Raw genomic sequence first — 15647 nt, 5'->3', positions numbered from 1 at the left:
CTCTTTCAATAAGGTACATGGATGTCCCCATAACTGCCTGAACAGTAGAGTTGGCAGGAACTTTTAGAATTATCAATGTTACCATTTTTCACTCAGAATCATTGAAAGTGTACTTTCCTATGATATATCATGTGTGTCGTCATATCTGTCAACAAAGGCCCAATAAAGACAATGTTCAGTTAAGAATCTTTAACAACGTAATTTATTACATGCATATTAGACATCTGTATCATGTTATAAATCTATTTCAGAATCATAGACTCACATGCATCAAACAGTCTAGGTAGTCATCATCACTGGATCATTACTACTAACATAAACTAAGTTATTATAAAGTGTAGCTAAGTTATCAGGAGGAGCCATACAATCATTCAAAATAAAATGGGTCGCAGAGTGATCTCTATATGATGAAGACAATGACTCATGTGTTTGTGTGTAGTTTTGTATTGAGTTCTAGGGAGTAGTTGAATAAGAATGGGAAACAACCTATTTATTCAAGTCATCTCTCCTCTGTAATGTGTTGTCCTCTTTTGGTGCATGTCACTCACACCTACACACACAGTGAACAGTTTCACAGGTACTCTGCACAAAGCAGAAGACGAGGCTGTATCTACGCTTTAGTCAGGTGGGCCTGCTGGCTTTGTGCAGACAGGTCCCTCATACCTGCTCTCTGTGTATCTATGTCTCTATGTGGTTTTCAGCAGGATGTCTATATGGTATCACTGTTGAGATGAGTTCAGATTGGTCTGTCATGTAACATGCTTCTGTCCATAACATGAGCTGTTCAGTATGTGTACATAATCCTAGCTACCGCAGACTTTTTGAAAGATATAATGTTAGCCAAGGAGAACAGCAAAAGTGTTGCTACTGCTCTCAATAACATTGCTGACCTGAATTTAGCAGGCGCTATCGACAAAGATCAGTGGGAAAAAGTTCTGATGGACTACTTTGTGGACACGTTCAGTGTGGACCAGAGTGACTTGACACAACGCGGGCCAAGCAAGCTGTACAAACAAAATGGAGTTAAAGGGTTCCAGTCTGCCGTGAATTGTTCATCCAGTCTAGCTACAATTCCAGATATGATACATTTCTAATTTTATCATAAAATACATTTTCACTGCAAATTAAAGCTAGTGAATGTTAGCATGCTGGATCGCTAGCTAACGTTATGTGTATGATCTGTGTAGTAATATTATTTGATTTTCAGAAACCCATTTGCGTTTCTAGTTATAGCCTAATGTTAGCTAGCTAGCTAACATTGAACCTAGTTGGTCAGCTTTAGCTACCTGCAGATTCATACTATAGCATTCCATGCATGGTGGCTAGCAATGACAATGTATTTGTATTACTACGGTATGGGTTGGGATTATGGTTAATTGTTAAGCTAGCTAACTATTTACATGTCTAATCAAAAGACTCTACTTTGCAAGATGATTACATGACCCATTAAGTTAGCTAGTTGTGTCTGATGGTGATTATTACCATGTCGTGAATTTCTATTAACCTTCATTTAACTAGGCAAGTCAGTTAAGAACAAATTCTTATTTACAATGACGGCCTAGAAACAGTGGGTTAACTGCCTTGTTCAGGGGCAAAATGACAGGTTTATACCTTGTCAGCTCTGGGATTCGATCCACCAACCTTTCGGTTACTGGCCCAACGCTCTAACCACAAGGTTACCTGCCTCACCTGCCGACATGTGTACACGTCTCGACAATAGTGACTCATCCACTTAGCTAGATGTGCCTGAGGGTGGTTATAGCATTTATTTCACATGACCCATCAATTTTGAAGTATCATCTAATAATTTTTGATATTGCTACAAATATGCAAGTAACTATTTCACTGTACGTGTACAACATCTGTATCCTGTGCAGGTGACAAATAAACTTTGATTTGATTTGATATAGAGTGTGTGGAACGGTTTTCTTCTGGTGAAAGAGAGGCGGACCAAAACGCAGCGTGGTTATTTATAAACATCTTTAATAAAGATGATAACTTGAACAATGTATAATACAAAATAAGAAAACGTGCTAACTGGTGCTAAACACAGAGACAGGAACAACCCGCAAGAGACCTAAAGAATATGGCTGCCTAAATATGGTTCCCAATCAGAGACAACGATAACCACCTGCCTCTGATTGAGAACCACTCCAGGCAACCATAGACTTACCTAGAATACTTAACTAAACACAATCCCATAACCTACAAAACCCCTAGACAAAACAAACCACATAAATCACCCATGTCACACCCTGGCCTAACCATAATAATAAAGAGAACACAGAATACTAAGACCAGGGCGTGACAGTGTGTTTACCAGAGATGGTCATGTGAAGAACAACATGGCTTAGAAGTGTCAACTATACTGAATTAGATGTAGACAAACGAGAGCTCTCCAGTAGGTGTACCAAAACAGTCATTTTCTCAAAAGTGGAGTTACAAGTTTATCAACTTTCAAAGGACATTTACTTTCCCATTGTTCCTCAACTGCCTCAACTGTATGATTTACAATTTTGTAGCTGTGAGTATTTTATACTTTTATCCAATGTAATAAAACACTATTTCAAATTTTGCAACATAAGACCAAATTGAGGTGGTTGGTCACATTTAGGGACAGATCTACATTTACAAATATTTCCCATGACCTTCTGTACTGTAAAATAAAATTCAGAGTTGGATGACGTATTTTCAAAGCGTATTTTCCCAGTCGGAGCTCGTTTTTTATTCAGATTTCCCAGTTGTCTTGAACTCCCTGAAGTCTGAGATTTCCTAGTTCCAAGTTTCTAGTTGTTTCAAACACAGCAGAAGTCATGCTTGATTGACAGCATGGCCTATGTTGAATGTTTATCCTTTTAAACTTGTAAAAGAGACCGTTAAACCCCGACTTGGGACCACAAAGCCACTGCACTAAATAGCAGGCTAGTGATTGCTTTTCAATGCTTGCAGTGAGACAATGATTCCTTCCAAACCACTCATTGTTGAATTTGCGATTTCCAAATTCTTGTGTAATGTTTATGTCCAATGGACGATGAGCACCAATATGTTTTATCTATAATTTCTCTTCATAATTTCTCATCATATGACAAGGATGTGCCAATAGATTGTCGACTTGATTCATGATGATGACGGTCTGCTTGCTAGCTAAAATTTTGAAAGTGAGATGTTGACATGATCAGTCCAATCATAGCTAGAGTACATATAATGATATTTTATGTCATTTTATCTGTGGCCAATGACCTTGAGCCTTCTTGGATGGGCACTTATAATGTAACTCTATGGCAGCACCCAAGGGTCTTGAATTTCCGAGCTCTCCCTGTAGATTCTGCAGTGACATAGTGTCCCCATGAGTGACAGAACACTGAGCCAATCACAGCGCAACTTAAAATTTAAAATTTAAAATTTAATTTAATCTTTTCACAAATAGTTTCATATTTAAACATTTATATTGCACAACTATTCCATGTGAATCTGATAACTAGAATATGTAGACTTTCCCAGATACAGTTTATGTCGTCCTGTCATCAGTCATAATGTCTCAGATGACAACCGAACTAACATCATATTCATTAAGTACCAACACATATTTTCCACTGGTTGGATTACTGAAATATGGTTCCTTTCCCCCCACCGTTTGATGTTCCCAGACTCTCTCTGTTTAACAAAGGCTATTTAAGTCCTTCAGTAGTCAAGAGAGAGGGGAGAAAGGTATTTATGGGGGGGGGGGGGTCATAAACCTTACCCACAGGCCAACGTCATGACAAAGCACTGAGCTAGGCTGAAACACCTGCATTTTCCATGTGCCTTACTTAAGAAAGCAAAACATTTTTGCATTTTTATTCAATAAAGATGAATTTATTTATTGAAAGTCTGAACAGCAATATCTGAATCCTCAGCATGTCAAAAGGCTGAAATATGAACATTTTACTTTACGTTATGTTACCAAAGATGACGAGCACTGAAACATTTGAAAAGTCAGTTAACCACATTTTTATTTGTAACAGCTGAAGGATTGAAAAACTGAATCATTGAATTCATCTATTTCCTGATGAGGTAGATGGCCAGACAGCAGAGGAGAAATCCAGTTCTTATGAAGGAGAAGAGGACAAGTATTCTCATATCCACTTCAGTCGCCACTTGAATATCACCCACTGAAACAATGACATGTTATCTATTATACAGTAGGGGTTATTATAGTGTAATAGCATGTATTTTATTTTGCAATCATTTGATCAGGTAAGTCAGTATGTAGGGTGGATGGTAGCCTAGTGGTTAAGAGCACTGGGCCAGTAAATGAAAGGTTACTGGTTTGAATCCCCGAACTGTCAATGTGCCCTTGAGCAAGACACTTAACCCTAAGTTCTCTGGATAGTTCTGACTAAAATGTTAATGAAGTCATTGAGAACACATTTTCTTTTATAATAATCAACTGGGTACGTAAATGTAATGTTTATGTAATTTGAACAAAAGAGCATAAGAGGTTTATCTTGAATGTCCAGCTTGGTCCCGTTCCCAAACAGTATCTCCCCTCATGAGGCCACAGCACAGTAGTAAGTCCCAGCATCAGAGAGGCTGAGGTTCCTCTTGGGGAGGTTGTAAACCCAGCTCTGTGTAGGAGACCCAGCATCAGGGCTCTTCTCACACTGATCACTACTGTCTCCATGGGTTGTAAATTATTCCTGGATGGGATTCTCCTGCGCCATGTCTGAACCAATAGACACTGTGTTCTCCTGCACAAGTCTCAGTGTGTATTGTACAGTTCAGAGTCACAGAGTCTCCTGGTTGGACTGACTCAGACACAGACTGCTCTACAACTGTCTTGCTGTTGGAGAATGAATCTGAAAAGAGGGTTTAAAATGTTTGTTAAATCTGTCTTAACTATCTACAACTTTCCTGTTTCAAGTGTTCTTACTCAATGAGAGAATCTTCACAATGTGATAATACCTGATATGAAAAACTCCTAAAATGATGTTTGCTTAGGTTAACTCATCACTACTCTTTGTCTACCAATTCAGACTTTCTCAAAATATATTTTACCTCCCAAAGTAGTACGTGGCTGAATCCGAGCTGAGATAGAGTCTGAGATACTGAGGTGATTAATTCCTTGGCCGCATCGCATTGAAAATTGAGGGTTACCCTTGAACTCATGGTCAAATGTAGGACTCTTGTCATACTTATCGATGGTTGAGAGGAGCTGAGGTTTTTCTCCCAAGGGTTGCTTGAACCAGGAGAAATGCATGGCCACGTCGCCTTCATAGAAGTGCAGCAAAGTCACTGTGTCCCCAACATTGGCTGATACTCTCCTGTTGTACAACAAAAGAAAAGACAACATCCTATACCAATATATTATATATACACATAACCATGCAAGATTAGAATGCCTCAAAGTGGCTGAGTTTAAATAAAAATGTATTGTATCATTATATTCCCTGATGAAAGCTATTGCTAAAAGTGACTGAGTTTAAAAAATGTATACTGAACATGCCATCATATTGAAAGTAAATTAAACATACCCATCTCTCCAAGAAGAAAAAATGTGCAGTGGTGCGAACATCCTAACTGCTATCAGCTTCTTCAAAACCTGCGTCTTGAGTGGAACAGAACAGTCTACCTCTAATACAACACTTCTCAAATAAAGTAATTTTGTTTGAGATAGATTCTGCGGTCTCTCATTCAGCATTTCAGTAGATTTCAGGGTTTTCGCAGTGAACAGCGAAGATATACTGAAGGTAGGCTAAATACCCCTGTTGTGACTTGACTTAACCCAGATTACAAGAGACCAGAACGCCAGAGCTGAACTTCCTGTTGGGCTGTTGGGCTGACGCTATTGTGCTTATCTTACATGATCTATGCTTTCAAATGAAATGCAGCAAAGGTGAGAATTACACGTTTGAAATCATATCCCTGATCATATCCTCTAAATTCCATGTAAGTGTGGCAAAGTCTGAAACGATTTGTAAACAGTTGGAATTTCTTGCTTTGAATATTGAGGTTTCAAAATGGTCTCTCTGTGACTGTGATTGGCTGTTATAGACACTCCTCTGCTCTCTATGACTGTGATTGGCTGTTATAGATAAATCTACCCTGATTGATTTGATATTGACAAATGTTCCACATAAATATTCTGCGGTTGGTGTTTTTTGTAATGATTTAAGTGACCATTGTGCTGTTATTGCTGTTAGAAATACTAAGGTTCCAAAGACAAACCCACGTTTTATTTGTAAGAGAAATTTGAAGTGTTTTTATGAGCAGGTTCTTTCATGATTTGTTTTATTTTGACTGGAGCAAGATTGAGTTTATCCCTGATGTGGAAACTGCCTGGAAATTCTTTCATGGTGTTTTTTTCCAAATAGTAAACAAAAATTCCCCATTCCGCATGTTCAGGGTTAAAGGGCGGGATAATCCATGGTTTTCTTCTGAGCGGTCTTGTATTATTCACGACTGTAATCTAGCCTGGGCTAAAGCAAGGAAATCATGTTCTGATGCTGATTGGCTTATTTTTAGGCAGTTACGAAACAAGTGTTATTTTCTTATCAGGAAGGCCAAGTCTGAATATTTTATGTCTGTTACCACGGATAGCCTGAATGACCCTAGAATGTTTTGGAAGGCTATTAAGTCTATGTCTGGTAACAATAATGTTAATGAATAACCGTCATGTGTTTTGAAGGACTCTGTTGCTATATATGACAAAACTGAAATGCTAAATTGTTTCAATGAGCACTTTGTATCATCTGGTAGGCTGTTTGATTCAGTGTCCCCTGTCTCTGTACAACCCTGTGTGGATGAACCAGTGAGAGCTGGTCAAACTTTTAGCTTCTTGCCATTCTCAGTGCAGGTGGTACATAAAGCTCTGAAATCCTTAGATCAGAGAAAGTCTGCAGGTCCTGATCTTTTGGATCCCTGCTTTTTAAATCTTGCAGCTGATTTCATAGAACAGATCTGTACGTGGTTCAGCTATCTAACCCTGGAATGTAATGAAATTCCAAACATCTGGAAATCCGCATTTGTCCTACCACTTTTAAAAGGGGGAGATCCAACTCTTTTAAATAACTATAGGCCAATCTCAAAGCGGTCACCCCTGGTGAAAATACTTGAAACCCTTGTAAATCAACAGCTAAAAGAGTTTTTATTTACTAACTCTATTTGATCAATGTACCAATCGGGCTTCAGGAAGAAGCAAAGCACAATTACAGTAGCCATGAAGGTTTTAAATGATATCACTGAAGCCCTTGACAAAAAGCAGCACTGTGTCTCACTTTTTATTGATCTCTCTAAGGCTTTTGATACAGTTGATCATGCTATACTAAGGCAGAGATTGTTGAGTGTTGGTCTTTCAGAGCATGCAGTTGCATGGTTTGCTAACTATCTGTCTGATAGAACTCAGTGCACTCAATTTGATGGGCTTATATCTGTTAAATTGTCTGTCTTTAATTGTGTGACCCAAGGCTCTGTACTTGGTCCTCTCTTATTCACTATTTATATAAATGATTTAGACAAAAATGTCCAAAATGCACAACTTCATTTTTATGCTGATGATACTGTTATTTCCTGTTGTGCCTCGTCTCTTACCAAAGCTTTCCAGAACATGCAAACTGCTTTTTATACTGTTCAACATACATTGTGTCAATTGAAGCTTATCCTCAATACTGACAAAACTAAACTAACAGTGTTTTCTAATGCAAGAAATAGACCTCTGAACCGTTCACCTAATACTACCTTTCAGGGCAAGGAGATTGAGGTTTTAAATAGCATATTCAACAACTTACAAAAAAATTGAAGCTGAAATTGGGATTTTATTTTAGGAATAAGGCCCGTTTTTCTTTTGAAGCCAGAAGGAGGCTAGTATCAGCTACATTTATGCCTTTACTAGACTATGGGGATATTTTATATATGAATGCTTCCGCTCAGTGTTTGAGATCAATTGACACTCTTTACCATGGCACTTTGAGACTTTTAAACTACAAAACCCTTACGCACCACTGCACTTTGTATACCAGGGTTGGCTGGCCTTCTCTAGTCACTCGTAGGCTCAGTCACTGGTATACTTTTATTTACAAAGCCATTTGGGGTTTACTACCTTTTTATTTGTGCATTTTTATTGTTCAGAAATGTGGTGGGTACTCTCTTCGTTCGCTGGACTTTATCCTGCTAACTGTTCCAAATGTCCAAACTGAATTTGGTAAAAGGGCTTTTATGTACTCTGGGCCATCGTCTTGGAACACCTTACAAAATACTTTTAAACTGGAAGAACTTGTCCCGATTGGTGTTTTTAAATCACTGATGAAGGATTTTGAGGCTGATTCCCTGACCTGTCAATGTTTTTAATTTGATATTTTTGATTTTGTTATACTCTTGTAAATTCAATGGTTTTTACTAGATTACTTGTAGTTTTTCATGTTGTCTGTCTGAAGTTTTTGTAATGACTTGGTGCTGCCTATCTTGGCCAGGACACTCTTGAAAAATAGATTTTAAATCTCAATGAGCCCTTCCTGGTTAAATAAAGGTTAAAAAAAAAAAGTTGTAAATTTTTGGGGGGGAAATCTTATCAAAATCAAATCAAACTTTGTCACATGCGCCGAATACAACAAGTGTAGACTTTACCGTGAAATGCTAACTGACAAGCCCTTAGCCAACAGTGCAGTTCAAGAAAAAGAAAATATTTACCATGTAAACTAAAATAAAAAGTAATAATAATAAGTAACACAATAAGAATAACAAGGCTATATACAGGGGGCACCGGTACCAAGTCAGTGTGCAGGGGTACAAGCTAGTTGAGGTAAACTGTACATGTAGCTGGGGGTGACGTGACTATGCATAGGTAACAAACAATCAGCGAGTAGCAGCAGTGTACAAAAGGAGGGGTAAATTGTCCGGTGGCGATTTTATGAATTGTTCAGCAGTCTTATGGCTTGGTGGTAGAAGCTGTTGAGGAGCCTTTTGGTCCTGGACTTGGTGCTCCGGTACCGCTTACCTTGCGGTAGCAGAGAAAACAGTCTATAACTTGGGTGACTGGAGTCTGACAATTTTATGGGCTTTTCTCTGACACCGCCGATTATATAGGTCCTGGATGATAGGAAGCTTGGCCCCAGTGATGTACTGGGTCGTTTGCACTACCCTCTGTAGTGCCTTCCGGTCAGATGCCGAGCAGTTGCCATTACAGGCGGTGATGCAACCGGTCAGGATGCTCTCAATGGTGCAGCTGTAGAACCTTTTGAGAATATAGGGACCCATGCCAAATCTTTTCAGTCTCCTGAAGGGGAAAAGGTTTTATCATGCCTTCTTCACAACTGTCTTGGTATGTTTGGACCATGATAGTTTGTTGGTGATGTGGACACCAAGGAACTTGAAACTCAACTACAGGGCCTTTTCCTGTAGTCCACGATCAGCTCCTTAGTCTTGCTCACATTGAGGGAGATGTTATCCTGGCACCACACTGCCAGTTCCCTGACCTCCTCTCTACAGGCTGTCTCATCATTGTCGGTGATCAGGGCTGCCACTGTTGTGTCGTCAGCAAACTTAAATATTGGTGTTGGAGTTGTGTTTGTCTATGCAGTCGTGGGTGAACAGGGAATACAGGAGGGGACTAAGTACACACCCCTGTGGGGCCCCCTGTTGTTGCCTACTCTTACCACCAGGGGGTGGTCCATCAGGAAGTCCAGGATCCATTTGCAGAGGGAGGTGTTTAGTCCCAGAGTCCTTAAATTAGTGATGAGCTTTGAGGGCACTACGGTGTTGAACGCTGAGCTGTAGTCAATGAACAGCATTCTCACATAGGTGTTCCTTTTGTCCAGGTGAGAAAGGGGAGTGTGGAGTGCGATTGAGTCATCTGTGGATCTGTTGGGGCGGTATGCCCCAACAGGTGGTCTAGGGTAGGTGGTCTAGGGTGTCCATGAGGATGCTGTTGATGTGAGCCATGACCAGCCTTTCAAAGCACTTCACCAACGTGAGTGCCACGGGGCGGTAATCATTCAGGCAGGTTACCTTCGCTTCCTTGGGCACAGGGACTATGGTGGTCAGCTTGAAACATGTAGGTATTACAAACTCTGTCAGGGAGAGGTTGAAAATGTCTGTGAAGACACTTGACAGTTGGTCCACACATGCTTTGAGTACACGTCCTGGTTATCCGTTTGGCACAGCGGCTTTGTGAATGTTGACCTGTTTAAAGGTTTTGTTCACATCGGCTACCGAGAGCGTTATCACAGTCATCCAGAACAGCTGGTGCTCTCGGGCATGCTTCAGTGTTGCTTGCCTCGAAGCGAGCATAAAAGGCATTTAACTTGTCTGATAGGCTCGCGTCACTGGCCAGCTCAGATTCTGGGTTAACCTTTGAAGTCTGTGATAGTTTATGCCCTGCCACTTGCGACGAGCATCAGAGCCGTTGTGGTAGGGTTCAATCTTAATCCTGTACTGATGCTTTGATGGTTCCTCTGAGGGCATTGCGGGATTTCTTATAAACATCCGGATTAGTCTCCCGCTCCTTGAAAGTGGCAGCTCTAGCCTTTAGCTCGATGCGGATGTTGCTTGTAATCCATGGCTTCTGGTTGGGATAGAGATATATATATATATATATATATTACACACCTGTTCTGAAAGGCCCCAGAGTCTGCAACACCGCTAAGCAAGGGACACCACCAAGCAAGCGACACTATGAAGACCAAGGAGCCTTCCAATCAGATCAGGGACAGAGTTGTGGAGAAGTACAGATCAGGGTTGGGTTATAAAAAAAATCAGAAACTTCGAACCCTTAGTCATACTACTAAAGCAACACTTGAGTGGTTCAACCTCACTAGGGGGTGTGGGACGCTAGCGTTCATGACACACACAAGTGTTAAACATGGGTTTAAAGATTCTTGTTAATCCAACCATGGTATCAGATTTCAAAAAAGGCTTTACGGCGAAAGCATACCATGCGGTTATCTAAGAACAGCGCCCAGCAGACAAATCATTACAAACAGGAACAAGTCAAGTAGAGGAGTTACAAGTCAGAAATAGTGATAATATTAATCACTTACCTTTGATGATATTCATATGTTTGCACTCACAAGACTCCCATTTACTTAATAAATGTTTGTTTTGTTCGATAAAGTCCATGTTCATATCCAAAAACCTCCGTTTTGTTGGTGCGTTTTGTTCAGCAATCCATTGGAACAAAGCGTGTTCACAACAGACAGACGAAATATCAAAAAAGTACCATAAAAGTTCATAGAAACATGTCAAACAATGTTTAAAAATCAATCCTCAGGTTGTTTTTGTCATAAATAAATCAATCATATTTCAACCGGACAAAAGCTTCGTTAATAGAAAAGGAGAAACAAGAAAGGCGCGCTCGCAATCGTGCGCTGGACTCATGTCTGGAAATTTCCACTGTCCTCTCATTGAAAGTGCTGTATCTCCCTCGTTTTTCAGAGTAAAAGCCTGAAACAATGCCTAAAGACTGGCCACATGTAGAGGAAGCCATAGAGATCATGAACTGGGTCCTAAGTCTTTGTATGGTGGATAGGCTTTCAATGGAAAAACAGCCTTTCAAAATAATAGTACTTCCTGGATGGATTTTCCTCAGGCTTTCGCCTGCCATATCAGTTATTTTCTACTCACAGACATTATTGTAACAGTTTTGGAAACTTTAGTGTTTTCTATCCAAATCTACCAATTATATGCATATCCTAGTTTCTGGGCCTGAGTAGCAGGCAGTTTACTTTGGGCACGCTTTTCTTCCAAAATTCCAAATGCTGTCCCCTACCCTAATAAGGTTAAGGGGAACATTAAAATGTCTTGGAATGGCATAGTCAAAGCCCAGATCCAATTGAGAATCTGTGGTATGACTTAAAGATGGCTGTACAAAACTGGAACCCATCCAACTTGAAGCTGGAGCAGTTTTGCCTTGAAGAATGGGCAGAAATCCCAATTGCAAGATGTGCCAAGCTTACAGAGACATACCCCAAGAGACTTACAGCTGTAATTGCTTCAAAAGGTGGCTCTACAAAGCATTGACTTTGGGGGGGGGGGGGTGAATAGTTATGCACGCTCAAGTTCTGTTATTTTGTCTTATTACTTTGTTTCACAATGAAACATATTTTCCATCTTAAATGTGGTAGGCATGTTCTGTAAATCAAATGATACAACCCCCCCAAAATCCATTTTAATTCCAGGATGTAAGGCAACAAAATAGGAAAAATGCTTAAAATAATGTCTTAAAATAATGGATGGACTGTCTTTTCTCTTTGCTTATTTGAGCTGTGCATGCCATAATATGGACTTGGTCGTTTACCAAATAGGGCTGTCTTCTGTATACCACCCCTACCTTGTCACAAAATAAATAATTGTCTCGAACGCATTAAGAAGGAAAGAAATTCCACCAGTTCAAGGCACACCTGTTAATTGAAATGCATTCCAGGTGACTACCTTATGAAGCTGGTTGAGAGAATGCCAAGAGTGTGCAAAGCTGTCATCAAGGCAAAGGGTGGCTATTTGAAGAATCTCAAATATATTTTGATTTGTTTAACACTTTTTTGGTTACTATATGATTCCATATGTGTTTTTTCATAGTGTTTATGTCTTCACTATTATTCTACAATGTAGTAATATAATAGTAAAAATAAAGAAAACCCTTGAATGAGTAGGTGTCCTAAAACGTTGGACCGGTAGTGTAGTTGTGACTGTATTTAGGTTTGTATATCTTGTGCATGAAGAATATGTTTTATTCACAAATCCTTCTTAACTTTTGTTCTCTCTCTTTCAATTCTGACCCATGTTGTGTCTGTCTTTCTGCAACACTTAAAGGTGTTCCATTCAGGGGGAAATGTCACCCTCCAGTGCATCAATGTCCTTAAAAACTAGGATCACGTTGTCTGGCTCAAGCAAGTTAACAGCTCAGCCCGCTTTGCATCACATCTAAGTGGAGTTTTCTGCCAACTGTTCATCATCAAAATGGATTTCAGTGCAAGTGTATGAAAATGTTAATGACCACTAGAACTATCCTTCTCAGAATTACAGAGGTGGATGTAGCTGATTATGGTCTGTACTTCTGTGGAATGTCGGATAACTGCTTCATCTTCACCAATGCGACTGCCCTGAAGGTCCAAGGTAATCTTTTCAATAAATTGTCTGCTATGACACCAAATGCACAAACATCTATTCTAGATATCAGATATATTTTTGGACTAAATGTTGGAGATACAATACTATCGTACTACAGTTTGAATAACAGAAGAATATTTAACTTACCTAATCGTCCAAAAGGTCACAAAGATTATGACAAGGACCCTACAGAGCACTATGAAGAAGGTATGTTCATTCTGTAATTTTAAGTAAGAATCTTTCAGAAATTAATTAATGATGTACCATGACAGTACCACATAATAAAAAATAAAGTAAAACAGCATCTTATAGCAATCTGATAATTCTTCATTGGTAGCAAACGAGGTAAAAGTTTTTATAGTTCTGAATCTAATTAAAATCTGTTTTGTAGGAGAGAAATATGGAACCACGAAGCTCTTCCTACTGGTTGTGATCCTGGCTGTTGTAACTGCTGTTCTACTGATAATCATCCTCATCCTGGTCCTCAAGGTCAGACGAGATTTAAACAGACTAAACACAGGTACAGTGGAGGACCACAAGCCTTATAACAGTCACCTCCAAAATTGTCACCCTTGATAACGGTGAGCAAAGAAGATTGTATAACACATATCATTCAAATACTGTGAAAATTACATTATTTATACAAACACAATTGATCAGAGAAATAGATTTTGTGTAACAAGTCATAATTATTGGCACCCCTGTTTTCAATACTCCAGCACCCTCCCCTTGCGAGGACAACAACACTGAGCCTTTTTCTAAAATGTTTTATGAGATTGGAGGACATATAAGGAGGGATCTTAGAACATTCCTCCAGACAGAAAATGTCCAGATCCTTGATTTCTTTCATCTGAAATGGACTTATGGACTGCCTTCTTTGATTAAAACTGCAGGTTTTCAATGGTGTTCAAGTCCGGAGACAATTATTATTTTTATTTTTTTGTGGTGAATTAACCATTTCTTTGTGGATTATGATGTGTGTTTGGGATTATTCTCTTGCTGGAGGCAACCAGGTTTTTGCCTTAAAATAGTCCTGGTACTTGATGAAGTTCATGATGTTGTTGACCTTAACACGGATCTGAGGACCAGTGGAGGCAACATAGCCCCATAACATCAACGATACACAACGTAACATGAATGTTTCAATAACTGTTTGTGTACTGACCCAAATTCCTCTTTACTTATTCAGATATTGAGGCTCAACTACAACCACAAAATAGCCAGGTAATAGAAACAGTTAAATTTACTTGATATGTGTACATGACCTAAAGATAACAGTACTTGGACTAAGCTATCTTTTAGAAGTGTTTGTTTTGTTGATACAGTATTTGCATGTGTTGTGTCATATTATAATTTGTTTTCTACGGGATCCGGGTCAGGACCCAGACTCTCTGAACTACAGTGTTGAGATTCAGTCAGTTGAGAACAAGGAATAAGAAAACAGCTAAATGTCTAATAATGGAGATGGATCATGTTGTGTACACTGCCACAAGATCATGTCTAAATGTTTTAATGTTGATTTCAGTGTAGCACTGATGAAGAACAAATGCAGCTGCTTTTTCCATGACATAGACTGACCAGGGGAATCCAGGTGAAAGCTATGATCCCTTATTGATGTCACTTGTTAAATCCACTTCAATCTGTGTAGCTAAAGGGGAGGAGAAAGGTTAACCCTTAGCCTACAATTTCCGGCCACTGCGGAAATCTAGTTAACATAATTCAACAATTTAAGATAGAAATATCTGGTTTTTTTTTGTTGCATGGGCTACCTAAAAAGAGGTCTTAAAATTCAAAACCACATAGCTAAATTACCTTTGGTAAGACCATCTTTAAGACTCTAGACTAGGGCTGAAGAAGGATTTTAAAGCCTTGAGATAATTGAGATATGGATTGGGTATGTGTGCCATTCAGAAGGTGAATGTGCAAGACAAAATACTTCAGTGCCTTGGAACGGGATACGGTAGTAGGTGCCAGGCGCACCGGCTTGTGTCAAGAACTGCAACACTGCTGGGTTTTTCAGGCTCAACAGTTTCCTGTGTACATCAAGAATGTCCCACCACCCAAAGGACATCTAGCCAATTTGATACAATTGTGGAAAGCATTGGAGTCAACATAGGCCAGCATCCCTGTGGAACATTTTCGACACCTTGTAGTCCATGCCCCGACGAATAAATATACACTGAGTGTACAAAACATTAGGAAGATAAGGATGTTCTGAGGGTAAAAAGGGGGTTTAACTAAATATTAGGAAGGTGTTCTTAATGTTTTGATCACTCAGTGTATATTGAATAGTTATTTTAGAGTTGACTGTTGTTGTTGTGCTCTCCCCCCGCTATTCCAAGTAGTCAAAAACCCTCTTGTGACGGGCATTATGGTTGGGGCCCGAGGTAGAGTAGGGGGGAGCAGTGGGCAACAAATCACTTCCTGTAGTGTGGGAGACAGGAAGGAGCAGCTCGGTGTTGAGGGAGATCTGGGGAGAATCTCAATAGCATATTCCTCGCGTCCTCTCCCCTTCTCAAAACCCATTGGAGGACAAAGTCAGAGGGAAGGGACCTCTGGCTTTCTCATCC

General features: G+C 39.6%; 1 pseudogene; it reads right to left on the bottom strand.

Annotated features, from left to right (window-relative positions):
• Positions 1-4153: 4153 nt before the first annotated feature.
• On the bottom strand, positions 4154-14191 carry LOC109906237 (uncharacterized; annotated as a pseudogene).
• Positions 14192-15647: the final 1456 nt, after the last annotated feature.

Source organism: Oncorhynchus kisutch, linkage group LG16 (assembly GCF_002021735.2).
Source record: "Oncorhynchus kisutch isolate 150728-3 linkage group LG16, Okis_V2, whole genome shotgun sequence".
NCBI classification, from domain to species: Eukaryota; Metazoa; Chordata; class Actinopteri; order Salmoniformes; family Salmonidae; genus Oncorhynchus; species Oncorhynchus kisutch.
The sequence above is the reverse complement of the archived record's forward strand: the minus strand, read 5'-3'. Positions and strand labels throughout refer to the sequence as shown.